The sequence below is a fragment of the Schistocerca piceifrons genome, chromosome 4 (assembly GCF_021461385.2).
Source record: "Schistocerca piceifrons isolate TAMUIC-IGC-003096 chromosome 4, iqSchPice1.1, whole genome shotgun sequence".
NCBI lineage: Eukaryota > Metazoa > Arthropoda > Insecta > Orthoptera > Acrididae > Schistocerca > Schistocerca piceifrons.
The window spans coordinates 407,452,830-407,468,455 of record NC_060141.1 but is presented as its reverse complement, the minus strand read 5'-3'; positions in this window follow the sequence as shown (position 1 = coordinate 407,468,455).

Here is a 15,626-nt window from a genome sequence, read left to right as displayed (position 1 = left end):
AACCTGCAACTGTAGCTGTCACGCGATTCCAGACTGAAGCGCCTAGAACCGATCGGCCACACCGGCCGGCCTCCCTTCCCCCCCCCCCCCCCCGCTTCCATCCTGTTTTTTCCCTGCTTACCCTCTCTCTACCTCCCTTCTCTCCCCCGAGTCCTTTTGCGTTTCCCTCCTCTGCCTTTCCCCATTCTCTCTCGCGTCTGCCCTGCCCCCCCCCCCCCTTATGAGTCCTCTCCCTCTCTCGGTTCCCACCCCCCTTTACTTCCCCCTCATCTGTCCATCTGTCCAGCCCCCCCCCCCCCAAATGCCCTTGGCTATGGTGTGTCATCTTGTCATCTTCATGCCGACTTTTTAGCGAGGTGTTTCCAGTGAGTGTTAAGTGTTGTGCGCCTTTTCCGAAGTGATGCGAACAGACACCACACTGTCGCTGGGTGTGATTTTTATATCACTTGCGAACAGAAATCAGACTGTCGCCGTGTTTTTTAATTGTCTGTTTACAATTTTACCTGTCTGCTTCCCGTGTATTTTATTAGCATCGCCAGTCCCTTTGTTTTATGCTTTAACTTTCCACAATTTTCCGCCGTTTTACAATTTAAGTCACCGTTTTATCGCCTGCTTCTATTGTTTCTTATCTTCTTATGTTTTAAAAATTCTGTAGGCTGCAGAGCAGCGTACTATGCTGCTGCCAGCCTGCCCCTTTGGGGGGGAATCGAAATTCAATAAAGAATAAAAAAGTCCTTCTTCTAACATCGACTTCGCAAGTTTTGGACAATCTCTTTTACTGCAGTAGGGACACGTCCCTGCATTTCTGTTTGTCTCGAGAAATCGTTTACCGACAGTGTTTCAATGTTAGCACTGCTTGTGGATTAGCGTCCGTCACCGTGGCATGGAATACAACTGGTAGTTTCTCCAAGTGCAGCAGCGTTATAAACGTGCGAATGATGTAGTGGTGTGGATATTTCCCGGATCTAAATGTGATACAGATTGTGTGGGTCGCTGTCAGGAGGCGTGTTGCGCAGAGAATGCATGTCAATCACGCTGAGAGAGCACTGGGACAATGCACTCACGTAACTTGCGAACAGCGTCATAGTGAGTGAACCATGGAGATGAATCCGGTCGCATGGGTAATGTAAGTTATGGCACAATACTGATCCGAGTGTCGTTTTCTGTTGATTAGTATGTCGTATTCGCCAATAGGAGGGAATTTTTACCACATTACGTCTCTTCTAACTCAGCTTCATTGTGAAACATGGAAACACAATCTTTCCGATGTTAGAAGAAGTTATTTTATTATAAAAGAAATAAACTCTTTTTTGTGCAAGATTTTGAAAGAGAAGCTTTGATTCGCTTTCCAAGGAATGAAGCAAGATTCAAGTTTAACGTCCCGTAGACAGTGCTGTCATTACCGACAGAGCACAAGCTCGGACTACGAGAGGGTAGAGAAGGACATAATCGGTGCCCTTTAAAAGGAAGCATCGCGCTATTTACCTTAAGTGATTTAGGGAAATCAAGGAAAACCTAAATCTGTATGATCGGACGGGGATCTGATCTGCTGAGTCCCTTGTACTGAGTCCGTTGCAGTACCCCACTTGATTCGCTTTTCAAGCCATTCAAATACTGCCAAGAAAATAATTCAAATATTGATGTTTGCCGTTTCAAAAAGGAAGCTTTTCTCAATAACTTTCGGAAATTCAAAAACAGCAAAGCGATGTTAGATTTTGTTAAAGAACCTCTTAATGCTACAGTAACAGAATTAAAGTTATCCCTCTTTAATATTATTGCAAACTGTGAAGTCAATGTCTGGTTAAAAAAAAGGAAAAAAAATGAATTGTGTAACTCCGAATTTGAACGTCCTTGTTCTGGCATAGAATTATTGAAGAAAAACAGACATGAACTTAGTTCACAACACAAGCAGTAAGCTTTGAAAGACCCTGAGAGGAAAGATATGTTGATTAATAACGCCGCTATTAGTATTCCTAATTCATATAATCAGCTGAGAAAAACTAGTGCTTGCTGTTCTTCTCACGTTAGGGTCTACATATTCATACGAACAATCATTTTCAATCATAAACCTTAAGAATAAATTGAAAAATAATGAGATTCTGTATCCGTGTGTAAAATTAAGTACAACAAGATACAAATTTGAACCACCCAAACTTTCCAAGGAGATGCAAGGCCATTATCCAGAATAATGTTTGTCAGTCTGTGTCATGATTTAATTTTGTGAGTACTGTACAATTTAAATTTTATCGATAAATAATATTGTTACTGTGAATCACATTTTATTCAACATACCTATAGTTTAAGACTCAAAAATTTACCTAAAGTTTCTTCATTTTACGTTGTGGAATTATGAGAAAGATACGTAGAGATGGTCTGGACATGGGATGGACGAAAGTAGATTGACGAAACAAGTATACACGACGTGTGTGGCTAGGAGATTTGGAAGGGACCGACCTCAGAGGATGTTCCTCTATCAGAAGGAGGACGTTTTTACCAAAGATAAGCTTAGGAGTACTCTAATTAAGTTAATAACAATGTATTTACGAATATAAAATAAACTGAAAAAAATTGGCTCTCCTAAGAAATTTCAGTCGTTGTACTGCTGATTTGGTTCTGTTGACTAATGAGTTTGCCGACCATTGTCCTATACCACGTACTTACGGTTTTGGTTGTACTCCTTGCCCTCGCGGACGAGCTGGGCGTTTGGATGAGGGTATAAATACGTAAACAGTGGTTACGTAGAAACCAAGTGTTAAGGGACTGAAAATCAGAGCATCCAGTACTTGAAAAGCATATTTATTGTCTGTAAGCTAAGAATTCCGACATACATTGTCGCAGCACAGGAAAAGAAAAAGTAAAATCACAGAAATTGGTTTCAACGTAACTCTACAACTGAATACCAGAGATACACCAATAACAATTATAACTTAAAAATATGTTGGTTGGTCTAAGCTCAGCACAAAACCAAATGACAGACGTGTTTTCAGCCAGATGAATAAGTGGCAAAAAAACATAACTTTACAAAAGCGGATTGTACAGTCTATATTGCTTCAATTAGACTCGCAAGATTTTAATAAAAGTGGCCTTAAGTGCTCGAAACATCAGAGCGTATGAGTTTCTGCCCATCTTGGCTTACGAAGTCTCGCATCATTTCCAAGTTGACGTATGTTTAACACCTCTTTGTTCGACTTCTCGAATTTAAGAATAAAATGCAACTGAATAGACATTAGTGGCTCGTATGACCAACTAGAAACAACGAAATGAACGAAGGAAACACGTTCTACGCAGTTTACTTGGGACTTCATACTACTCTGCCGCTCTACACGTCGGCCAGAGTGAACTCAGGCCCCAGAAGACGAATGACCCATTTAGCCGTGGCCGAAAAACTCTCGTGAGAGAGAATACTAGCACGGTTCACACAACTCAAAGAAGTTGGTACACCCGCACGAACAACCATTTAAATTTACAGTTTCTGCATTTATTTAGACATAATATGATGAAAAACATTTATCCTTTGCTTCAACTTTACACATACGTGTTCTGTTTTATGCCATCACAATAAATATTTATTTAAGTAGCAAATGTACGCTAGAAACATTTAGTACAAAAATATTTAAATAGTTTGCAATCCCTGAGCTGAAAAATTACTGGAATTGTGTAAGATCACCTGCACTGATAAAATTCAGTAATCATCAACTAAAAAAATTACTAAACTACCCAATAAAACTGAAGAATTTTTCAAGCTTTTATACTTGTTTGTAAAAGTTGTTAAGCACACACAAACTATTCAGTAATTTATAATGAATAAAAATAATATTCAATATTATAAACACTTTTCCATTATCAATGTTCTGACCTGGTATTCTGAAGAATTTTTAATCCAATTATAAATCAACTGCGCATTTCCGCTTCGCTTGTCACTTATGAGTAACATCCGAGGCGTCCCTAACAAGAGACCAGACAACAGACCTGCCAAAGTAGCAGGAGTTCGCTGTCCTGCATACCTCTTCCGCACGTCCAACTGGAATCATTCGCCATGTTCGTCGGATAATGGTTCTCAACTGTCACGAAAGAAATTGAAGTGAGCATGAAGAAAGTGTATTTACAGAGTCATGTTACAGCCAAGCTTTTCATAACATGACAACGGTTCACCCACAATCTCCTTATAGGATTGTGCTCTGTTATATCAAAAGAAATTGAATCAAATAGTTGTAAGATTTTTCTAGGCAACCTTCTCATCGCCATGTAGCACTTCATCAAATGGCTCTGAGCACTATGGGACTTAATATCTATGGTCATCAGTCCCCTAGAACTTAGAACTACTTAAACCTAACTAACCTAAGGACATCACACACATCCATGGCCAAGGCAGGATTCGAACCTGCGACCGTAGCAGTCGCGCGGTTCCGAACTGAGCACCCAGAACAGCTAGACCACCGCGGCCGGCGCACTTCATCAAATTCCTTGCTTTAGAATCTGTTGACCAACGAAGACAACCTCTTCGTCTTCCAACTTCCGATTCACACAGTTACTGGAATTTTTCCCTCAAGTTTTTATAGAGATCGCCATCGTGGTGCATTTTCTGTTAAAAATTATATGAAATCCATTTATGAAAAAAATAAGAACAAATTACGATATTACCATTCGAAATATTAACTCTACTAAGTTATTGAACTGGTGTGATATGAGCGTTAAGCAATGTTGTTATTAGACATTTTCCATTCTTGTCACACTTAATTGTTTTACGTGTGCCTGCAATAAATTTCTTCTATATTTTTTGTGGCGGGAAACCTTTGTAACACAAAAACCAGGCATAAGTTTCAGTTTTCTCTGCATTACTTGTTATCAGCACAATGGAACTGATAAGAATTAGCTTGTTTCATCCAATTCACATATTGACTGCTGCGTGGTGTTAGCAAGAAGGAGACTCTTCAAGCGCCAGTACACGCATAATGTAACTATGTGAGAGAAGATGAAAGAAGTGGAACTATGGATTAGACTCCTTGCAGCACTTTACCATTTTCCCCACTCAATAAATTTAATGCAAGAAATGTGACACTGGAAAGTTTTACTGCGACTTCATATCTGCAGGTTCCTGTAAGGAGTAAGCAGTTGTGACCTTTAAACAGTAGTAAACTCCACATCACAGGGGATTGTGTATTATTTTTCAAGGTAGCTACACGACCGCCGATGCGACAGGCAGTTATTTGCTATGAAACATAAGCAGTTTACAAACACGTCCCTCACATGTAGTACCCAATCCAGACATCGGACCGCTGAAAATATTCATTCCAGACTGTTGGTTTCTTATTTCAAATTACTATATAGTACATAGTAAGCCGTGACGCCATTGAATTTGTAGACTGTTCCGTCTGGTGCAACTGGCTCAGGTGTAGTGTCGACTACCCCTCTTGCGGCCCCATTGAAAATATCTACGACGAAGAGTTGGTATCTGTGGGTTGTGTCCTTAGAAGGTCTTTGCTTGTCAATATATATACGAGAGGGGCGAAGTTTGGGGATTGGCGATAGCGTCGCGACAAGAGGTGGTCACGGGGTCCGAGCGGCCGAAGCCACGAGCAGCGCAAGGAGGGCCTGCGCAGAGCGCGGATAACGGAGTACTTCACCGGGGTCAGCGCCGACTATAAGCAGCAGGCCCACATCCCGTCAGTTGGTTGGCAACACTCGTGTCGGACGACCGCTCGTGGCCTGGCTGCCCTCTTCTACCTGGCTTTCATCAGCACCACCCAGTAACCGCCGCGACGCACCGTGGATCCATGGAACTGCTTACTTATAAAGGGGAGTAGCATTCTGTAATCCTCGTGGTGATTTGTTTCATTGTCTACCTGCTCTCCTTGTCATTTTCTGGTTTCTGCACAACCCTCAGAGTTTTACTCGGTCGGCTCTTTGGTCGTAAATATAGGCAAAAGTATTGCACTATGACACTAGTTGTTGTTTGAAAATCTGTCCCACTATTATGTTACCTTTCCTATCTGGTTTGTACCCGATCATTAATGTTCTAACTAATCAGCTCTTGGTCGTAAATACAGGCGGAACAATTACACTAAAGCATTGGTTGCCTTTAAGAAAAGAGGGACCTTGTGGTTGGATTTAGCTGTTAACCGGCTCTATTCTTTGATTGTAATTGCTTTTCTCGGTTATTAGTTATAATCTGAACAACGTGTTGTACTAAGCTGTTCGTGTCTGTGTTTGAAAGACCGAGTCATTATTGGTGTAGTTTAGCTGGATCTTGTGGTTCCGCTGATTGAGTTCTCTTGTAATAAGTGTTCACAAGTAATGTTTTAAGACGTTCCTTCAGAGCGGTCTTAATAACTGACAATCAGTTTAACGTTGAAAATATTAACAGCCAACTGTCACCAGGGCTTTAGTCAAAGAAAAATTGTCAGAAGGGACGGGTTGGGATCCAGTCGCACCTTGCTTGCCGATTGAAGTTAAGAGGCTGGTTGCTTTGAAGTAAGCCTTATCATTGTCATATTGTTTGCTAATATGTTTAACCTTTAAGCACAGGTGCACATCGTAACCCCGAACCTTTCGACATACAGCTTTTAAATTAAAAGTTAAGTCACGTGTTTTGAGTAACTGAATCATTCTTATCATCCATTGTGCTTATATAGTTTTCATGTGTTGCAGAAGGGCGTTTAATCAGACGGACTGTGTCCAGCGTGGCAGTAAACACCGCTGTTTCACCATATAACGGACGGGCTGCAGGTCCGGCCGTATTGTAATCATTGTCATATTGTTTGCTGTTTTGCAATACAGCACTTCAGATTTCTTTTGCAAAGATGAAAAGCTTATTCAGCTTAAAGTTTAAGGTCAAAAGAATTTTGCAAAATTTGTTCATGTTGGTAAAAAAATTTACCGCTAAATTCTTAGATTTTCTGTAAAACATAGTTTATATCTTGTTAAGTAAACAGGTTGTGTGAAAAGAAAGTTATATTGGTGGCTCCTCCCTTCCACGTTTTCCTTAATTCCAGCGGTTACCACGTATCACTTAGCATAATTGTTTGAGACATACTGTACTAGTTTCATTTTCAGTAATACTCTATATACTCTACATACTGTAGGTGGGATTGTTGTACCCTGGCACGCTTCTCAGACTTTCGCCTCTAGCCAGCCAGTCCTGTAACAGACGTTTGATATATTTTCATATTATATTTTGAAATGATAGCATTCGCTTAATGTATGCTGTCGTATTTTCTGAAATTACAAAAAATTACTCCGGGAAACAGCGGTTTTTCCAAATGTGAAAAACTGTTCCAAGTGGCACAGCATGGTCATGTGTCTAGAAACAAGTATTCTATTCAAGGTGTTGTAATCTCTGAAAATTTTGTCAATATTATGGTTAATAATCTGTGTGTCTCATTACACTGAGCTGACGAAAGTCTTGGGACACCTCCTAATATCGTGCCGCGCGGGATTAGCCGAGCGGTCAGGCGCTGCAGTCGTGGACTGTGCGGCTGGTCCCGGCGAAGGTTCGAGTCCTCCCTCGGGCATGGGTGTGTGTGTTTGTCCTTAGGATAATTTAGGTTAAGTAGTGTGTAAGCTTAGGGACTGATGACCTTAGTAGTTAAGTCCCATAAGATTTCACACACATTCCTAATATCATGTCGCGCCTCCCATCCTCTGGCGTAGTGCAACAACAGTCGGCTGCTCGTGGACGAGCGGTTCTAGGAACTTCAGTCTGGAACCGCGCGAACGCTATGGTCGCAGGTTCGAATCCTGTCTCGGGCGTGGATGTGTGTGATGTCCTTAGGTTAGTTAGGTTTAAGTAGTTCTAAGTTCTAGGGGACCGATGACCTCAGATGTTAGGTGCTGTAGTGCTCAGAGCCATTTTTTTTCGACGTCACATGGAAGTCCCCACAAGAAGTACTGAGCCATACTGCGGCCACAATTGCGAAAGTGTAGCCGGTGCAGGATTTTGTGCACAAACTGACCTCCCGATAACGTTCCATACATATTCGATGGGTGACCAAATAATTCACTCGGACTGTCGATAATGTTCTTCAAGCCAATCGCGAACAATTGTGGCCCGGTGACAAGACGCATAGTCATTCATAAAAATTCCATCGGTGTTTGGGAACGTGAAATCCATGAACGGCTGGAAATGGTATCCAAGTAGCCGAACATAACCATTTCCACTCCATGATCGGTTCAATTGGACCAGAGGACCCAGTCCCATTTAAACATAATGCACACCATTATAGCGCTACCACCAGCTTGTACAGTTCCTTGTTAACAACTTGGGGTCATGGCATTGTGGGGTCTGCGCCACACTGGAATCCTACCATCAGCACTTCCCAATTGAAATCGGGACTCGTCTGACGAGGCCACGGTTTTTCCAGTCGTCTGGGTCCAACCGACAAGGTCACGAGCCCAGGAGAGGCGTTACAGGCGATATCCTGCTGTTAGCAAAGGCACTCGCGTCGGTCGTCTGCTGCCGTAGTCCATTAACGCCAGATTTCGCCTCCCTGCCCTAACGGATGCGTTCGTCGTACGTTGCACTTTGATTTCTGCTCTTATTTCACGCAGTGTTGCCTGTCTATTGGCACCGAGCACTCTACGCAAACGCCGCTGATCTCGGTCGTAAGTGAAAGCCGTCGGCCACTTTGTTGTCTGTGGTGAGAGGTAATGCCTAATATTTCGTATTGTCGACACAGACTTGACAGTGTGGATCTGGGAATACTGAATTACCCAACGATTTCCGAAACAGAATGTCCCATGCTGCTAGCTCCACTTACCATCAAAATCTGTTAATTCTCTTCCTGTGGCCACACAAATCAAGTCGGAAACTTTTTCAAATGCATCTCCTGAGTACAAATAACAGTTCCGCCAATGCACTGTCCTTTTATACCTTGCGTAGGCGATACTACCGCCATCTTTATATGTACGTCTCGCTAACTCATGACTTTTGTCACCTCAGTGTATTACTCTACTAAACTGTAATGACCAGTATGTGAAAACGAGTTAAGAAGAAGATTCACCAGAAATCATTTACAAGTTGAAAGCATTTTGAAATAGCAGCTACTGGCAGCCAACACAAATTTTCAATTTTCAAGGCAGGGAAACTGTTAAGACATCAAAGAAACTCAGTTAATTTGCAACTATGTCTTTTTGCACAGAAGGAGACCATCTACGTTTCAAGATACAAGACGGTGCACGACCGACAAAGTGTGGCTTAACCGCTCACACGTTATGTAATCAGTTTTAAAAATATACAGGATTTTGCTCACCATAAAATTCCTACAATTCTGTAACTGAAGAATTAACAATATCCTCCAAACAGCTTTTCATATATTATACACCACTTAAATATGTAGAAGTCGTAATGTTTACAAACTCTACACAAGGACAACCTCATGTCTCACAACAACAAAGGAGCTTGTGGAGGCTTCTAGTGACATTCCTTCATGTGCTTCTAAAATCAATCATTAGATTGAAACACCGACCAGGAAACATCGTGTTTTCCCAGGCACACAATCCTCACACTCTCCCCTGCTGTACACACAGCTGACTGATTCGGGGAAGCGGCCTCCCGGACATTTCCTCTGAAGCAGTCCACACAGGCGCTGCGCCTTGGCGCGTCTCGAAATGCGCTCCGCGTTACGCAAGTGGGTACTTATAAAGCATCTGGCTCGCTCCAGTGTGCTATTGTTTCGGACGCGAGCCAAGTGCGTGCCCTTTGAAGGCTCCCGCCGGAGGAGACAACCGTTGGAGGCAAAACTGTCGTTAACAGCATTGACAAACCCGGAACATGAGATATCACGAATTATTTAGCTTTTGATTCACTCTCTGTCGTACGTATTGAGATATATGTTCAGACGTACTGGCATGTAGCCATTCGAATGAAACGGTTAACTTGTATGTTGTTCTATCCAATTTTTTTTTGTTCCTTTTTTTTGGCGTAGGGAATCCTGTCAGTACTACTTCTATTGAATGGCAGCGCGGTTAAAAAAATTGGTCCTTCTCAAGTATTCGTAACTGAACAACAGTGGCCCTTTTGTCACTTGAAGTGCTCAGCACCAGTACAAAGAGCTGCGAAAGAAAAAAATGTTGGACAAAATAACAAAGTAGACCTGCATCAAAATAACAAAGTGATAGATAGTTGGCCAAGGAAGGGAAGGATGTTGTCGATCGCCGTTAGGTGCAAGTGCAATGTGGCTCCAGTCCTTATGCCATTCTCCAGTTTTCACAACTGAACAACAGTCAGAGTGCTTAGGATTCGCAGAGCACTCCACCTAATTAAAGGGCTTTTGGAACACTTGAGAATGGTCTAGGAAACAAAACTAGTTGTATAATTCTTTTGTGCGAATCCTTCGCAACCAGAAAAGAATTATTAACTGAATTTTCTGGCAGTGCTTGATAGAACGTGGAAATAATATTAAATAGGGAACAATTACTAATGCATTAAAATTATATTTATTTGGTCAAGAACAGCAAGCACAGCTAAAATGGCGTGCGAATTGTACAAGTGTTATTTACACAGAAAACACAAAAGATACAAAAACTATGACATGTAGAGCGTTTACACCAGAAAGCATTACATTTTTTGTGACACAGAAACTGTTGCAATAACTAAAAAAGGAAACATAAAATTTATTACGTAAAAATGCATTTAACAACTTATGAAAAATAATGCTGAATTTACAATGTGAATCTAGAAGTCGTAACTAAAACTTAATTTAACAGAGGGGAAGAAACGAAACTGAATTTGGTCATTTGAATACCAAGCTGGAAATCTGTGTAATATTTTTTTTTACTTCCAGTATCTTCAGTAAGGTCATATTTCTGCGTTTCTTAATAGAATGTAATACTTCACAGTCTACACCAGATGAGTGGTTTTCTGTTAAAAAGTTATCGGCAAAGGTTGAAGCTTTCTTTCTTAAACTCCAGATTCTCTAATTTTCAGATAACCTAATTGCCACAGCTCACTCTGATCAATACACACTTTTCCATAGTGCTTATATGTGATTTTATATTCATCACTCTGTGGCAAGGGTTGTAGTTCGTCTTAACTATTGGTATTACAAAATGCAAGTCTGTGGTTGGGATAATTTAACTTCATTCCGAGTTTGTCTGAAATTTTGCCAATATATGGGATGATGCATCAGTTTTTGTAACTATTGACTCTTTCCTTATGGCCACCATACAGAAGCGGTGTAATTTTACGAATTTCCTTGTTTCGTGGTATATTATTAATCAGGGCAGAGCAATAGCCATTACTTGAAGCGATGTGTGTGAGGAGCAGGGAGCGTCGAGTACCGCATGAGTTGACATAGCCTAGCTGCCAATGTGGTGCCATTCTGGAAGGTGACAGAGGTACTCTCGTGTGGAGGATGCGTACGTAGAACAAAGTAAGGTCCCTGCTAACGCTCTCTCCACGAGAAGTACAAAAGCCTTCTGTCCGGTCTTGTACATCCGCTTATTTTCCTATACCTACAGCACATTTCAGTCAACAATTACGTTCATTGAGACCATCCATCCATCATCCACTGTTGTGGCAGATGGTTTGAGGAACATGAGCATGAGAATACTTTCGCGACGTCTGGGGCACCTGAAGCTCAAATCTACGAGGGTAAGTCAATTATTATCCGCAAAGTAGTTATAAAATTTTATTGTATCAAATAGGAAACTTACAAGAACATCATTTTTCGACATAGTCCCCTTGCGTTTCAACGCTATTGGTCCATCGTTGTACAAGCTTCCTGATGCTCTCATAAAAGAAGGTTCTCGGTTGAGCTGCGAGCCAGGATGCACCGCTTCTTTCACTGCTTCGTCCGAGGCAAATCGACGGCCCCTTAATGCCTGTTTGAGTGGAGCAAACAAGTGATAGTCAGAAGGGGCAAGATTGGGTCTATATGGAGGATGATCCACTACTCCAAATTTGAGTTTCTGGAGCGTTTCAGCAGTGTGGGCAGCAGTATGCCGACGGGCATTGTCGTGCAACAACACAACACCTTTTGACAGCAATCCTTCGCGTTTGCTTCGAATTGCAGGCTTTAGCCTGGAGGTAAGCATCTCACTGTAACGTACACTGTTTATTGTTGTGCCCCTTTCTCCATAATGTTCCGGTACTGTACTTTGTACGTCCCAAAAAACCGTAAGGATCAGTTTTCCTGCGGACCGTTGGGTCTTTTAACTTTTTCTTGCACGGCGAAAGTGGATGTTTCCATTCCATACTCTGCCGTTTACTCTCCGGTTCGTAATGATGGGTCCATATTTCGTCACCAGTAATGATCCTGTCTAAGAAGTTGTCCCCTTCGTTACCATGGCGATCCAAATGTTTTTTGGACCAGCGCATTTTTTTATGCAACTGTGTGAGTTTTTTTGGGACCCATCTTGCACAAACTTTATGAAATCCAAGTCTGTTGTGGATGATTTCGTAGGCAGAACCATAACTAATTTGCAGACGATGTGCCACTTCGTCAATAGTTAATTGTCTATCTTAGAGAATCATTTCACGTGAACGCTCAATGGTTGCTTGATTTGTGGCGGTAAACGGTCGTCCGGCTCCTTCATCGTGCTTAACACTTTGTGCGACCATGTCGGAAGTTTTCAATCCATTCGTAGACACTCCGTTGTGGCAAAACACTGTTCCACTACTGTGCCGAAAGTCCTCGACGAATTACGGCCCCTGATACTCCTTCCGACGACAAAAAACGGATCACTGAATGCTGCTCTTCTTTGGTGTAAATAGACCACGGAGCAGCCATGATTAATAGCACGGCAACGATAACGAAACAAACCTAGCAGTTTGAAAACTGCAAGGATATAACAACAAATAAACAAAGCATGCGTCATCAACGTAAAACTACAGTGCTACCAAAATAAACAAAAATATAACTAAATTGCGGATAATAATTGACTTACCCTCGTACTTAGATTCTGGGATCCATCGAGCAGCACTGATTTCCGTAACTTGCAGACCGCGAGTGAGAGATTTCACAGGAAAAACTGCAATTTCACTGACTAATTTTCGGAGGTTCTTCAGGAATATTTTTTGAGTATTTTGGTATAGGGGATACTTGATTTCCAAAGGCTCACTTCAGAGTAATCACATTTCCTTTGATTTCTCGTCAGTATATACCTCTATATTACAATGAAAATTTCAGCACAACAGTGCAATGTCTAGGGTGTATGTGTGTGTGTGTGTGTGTGTGTGTGTGTGTGTGTGTGTGTGCGTGTGTGTGTGTGTATGTGTGTGTGTGTCTTTTTTGCAGACTTCTTCCATTTATTCACGGCAGTTGCGGTCGACAACAATAGTGACCATTTTATTCTTCGCCTTCGAGTTTGCATTCACTACTACTCGGTTCTGTATCGGGTTTGTTTTTCCAGCAGTGTCAGTTGTACGTCAACAGCGATACGCAGTAATATGGATAAGTTTACTGGTGAAAATTGGCCGATACGTATTTCGTGTGTACGTTCACTGATTGCTATGGAAGAATGGCTCTGAAATGTTGAATATTGTATCTACGTTGTAAATTGTATGTGCTTAACTGAATACCTCGCTAACCATCTGAAAATTGTGTGACTTGTAAATCCAGATTGCAGATCGTGGTCTGGAATCGGTATGGCTGCCCTATTTTTGGACATAAAATTCTTTACCCGAATTACTTTCTAGGAATGTTATATTAATTAACTGTAAATTAGATCGCATGAAAAGAATAATTCACAAGAATACTCAGAATGAGTAACTGTTACTTAATTTAAATGTTCCCTATCACAAACAGGCGTCTGTTGAAATTACAAGAAATTTAACTAATTGGAAACTGCCCCTGATATTCCGATAAGATGTTCATTTAAGCCCTAAAACAAATTCTTACTTTGCAACTGATAACTTGACTCTGCTATGGCTGCACAGGAATGATGACCTGAAATAAATCACAACATGGCAGGTTGCCTTCTTATTCTTATTTCTTCTAACTGCTGTTTCAGAAAATTAGTTTTTGATTCTTTTTTCAAAATTATTAATACCGTTCACGCGAAAGTGCAAGACGTGACAATGCAAATTTTACCAAATACATTTTTATTCGTGAAGACAAAAGAAGGTTTTTTCTAATTATATCCAATCATTTTCATGAAACAAAAGTAAACTCAAACTAAGATGAAAACTCAGCACTGTATTTCTCCGCACTGTCATATTCGATAATGTCTGCTTCTACAAAATATTTCTATAACAAAATTTATTTCCTTGTATTCCTGATGCAACACTATTCAACAAATCTCAATGAGGGAAAGCTAATTAGAATATTGAACAAATGGTTGTTAGTTCTCCCTGATTAGCAATATTTAGACATCATTAGACACAAAGAAATCTTTGCGCAGCAGTATACATGACACAAAAGAATACCAAAGCACCCAGCCTCAATAGTTTACCAAAGATACACAAAAATAACTGTCCAATCAGGCCTGTAATCAATTTCAAAAATGCACCATCTTACCTCTTAGCTAGCCACCTACCTACATTAGTATAGAAATTATACACTTTCATAAACAACAGAAACCCAAAAAATACCAGTGAACTGATAGAAAAGATAAAAGGTATAAACATACCATCAACTGCAATTCTGGTATCTTTTGACATCACATCCATGTACACATATGTCCCAGTAGGAGAAACAATAAGCATTGTTAAAAAACAGCTGCAGTAGCAAGGGGACATAACAAATGCATACATAGATGAAATAGAAGCCACCATAAAGATTATAACAGAATAGAACTACTTCATTTTCAAGAAGTAGCTCTATCTACAAAAAGATTGCCTACCATTGGGTTCATCTATCAGCAGTTTACTTGCAAATACTTTTCTAATCTACAATGAAAACAAAATATATGACGAAATCACACATCCAAAACAGTACAAGATTATATACTGGTACCAATATGTGGATGACGTCATTTGCTTGACTGATGAAACAGACACCCAAATAAAACAATTACACAGTGACATAAATACAGTTCATCCCAAAATAAAATTCACCACTGAGACAGAAGAGGAAATGAAACTTAATTTCTTAGACATCATCATGCCCAAAAACAACAACAACAAACATAATTTTGGAATTTTCAGGAAACCTACTGCCACAAGTACAACCATTCACATCAACTCCAACTATCCCCAAGCACACACACTCTCAAGTTTCAGACACATGCTACACAGGCTCAACAGAACTCCACTGGACAAACCCAACTACACACAGGAACTAAACACAACACAACAAATATTCAGAGAGAATGGGTACACCACACGAATGATAAACAAACTGAACAACAAAATTAAAAGAGAACAAAGCATGAACAAATCACCAGCCACGACAGAGAACCAAGAACACAATCTCCAGACAAACACAGGGCACCAGGAACACCCTACAAAGAGTACAGCTTGGCACACACTAACATACACTAACAAAAACGTACACAGGATGGGAAACATATCGAAGAAACAAGGGGTACAAATATCATTCCGCACAAATAACACAGAACAGAAAAATCTAAGCACTAAGTACTCCTCAGCAGACAAATTCTCCAAACCTGGAATATATCAGTTAACTTGTAGTTCATGCCAGTTGGTCTACATAGGCCAAACATGGAGAAATTTCAAAACGAGGTAC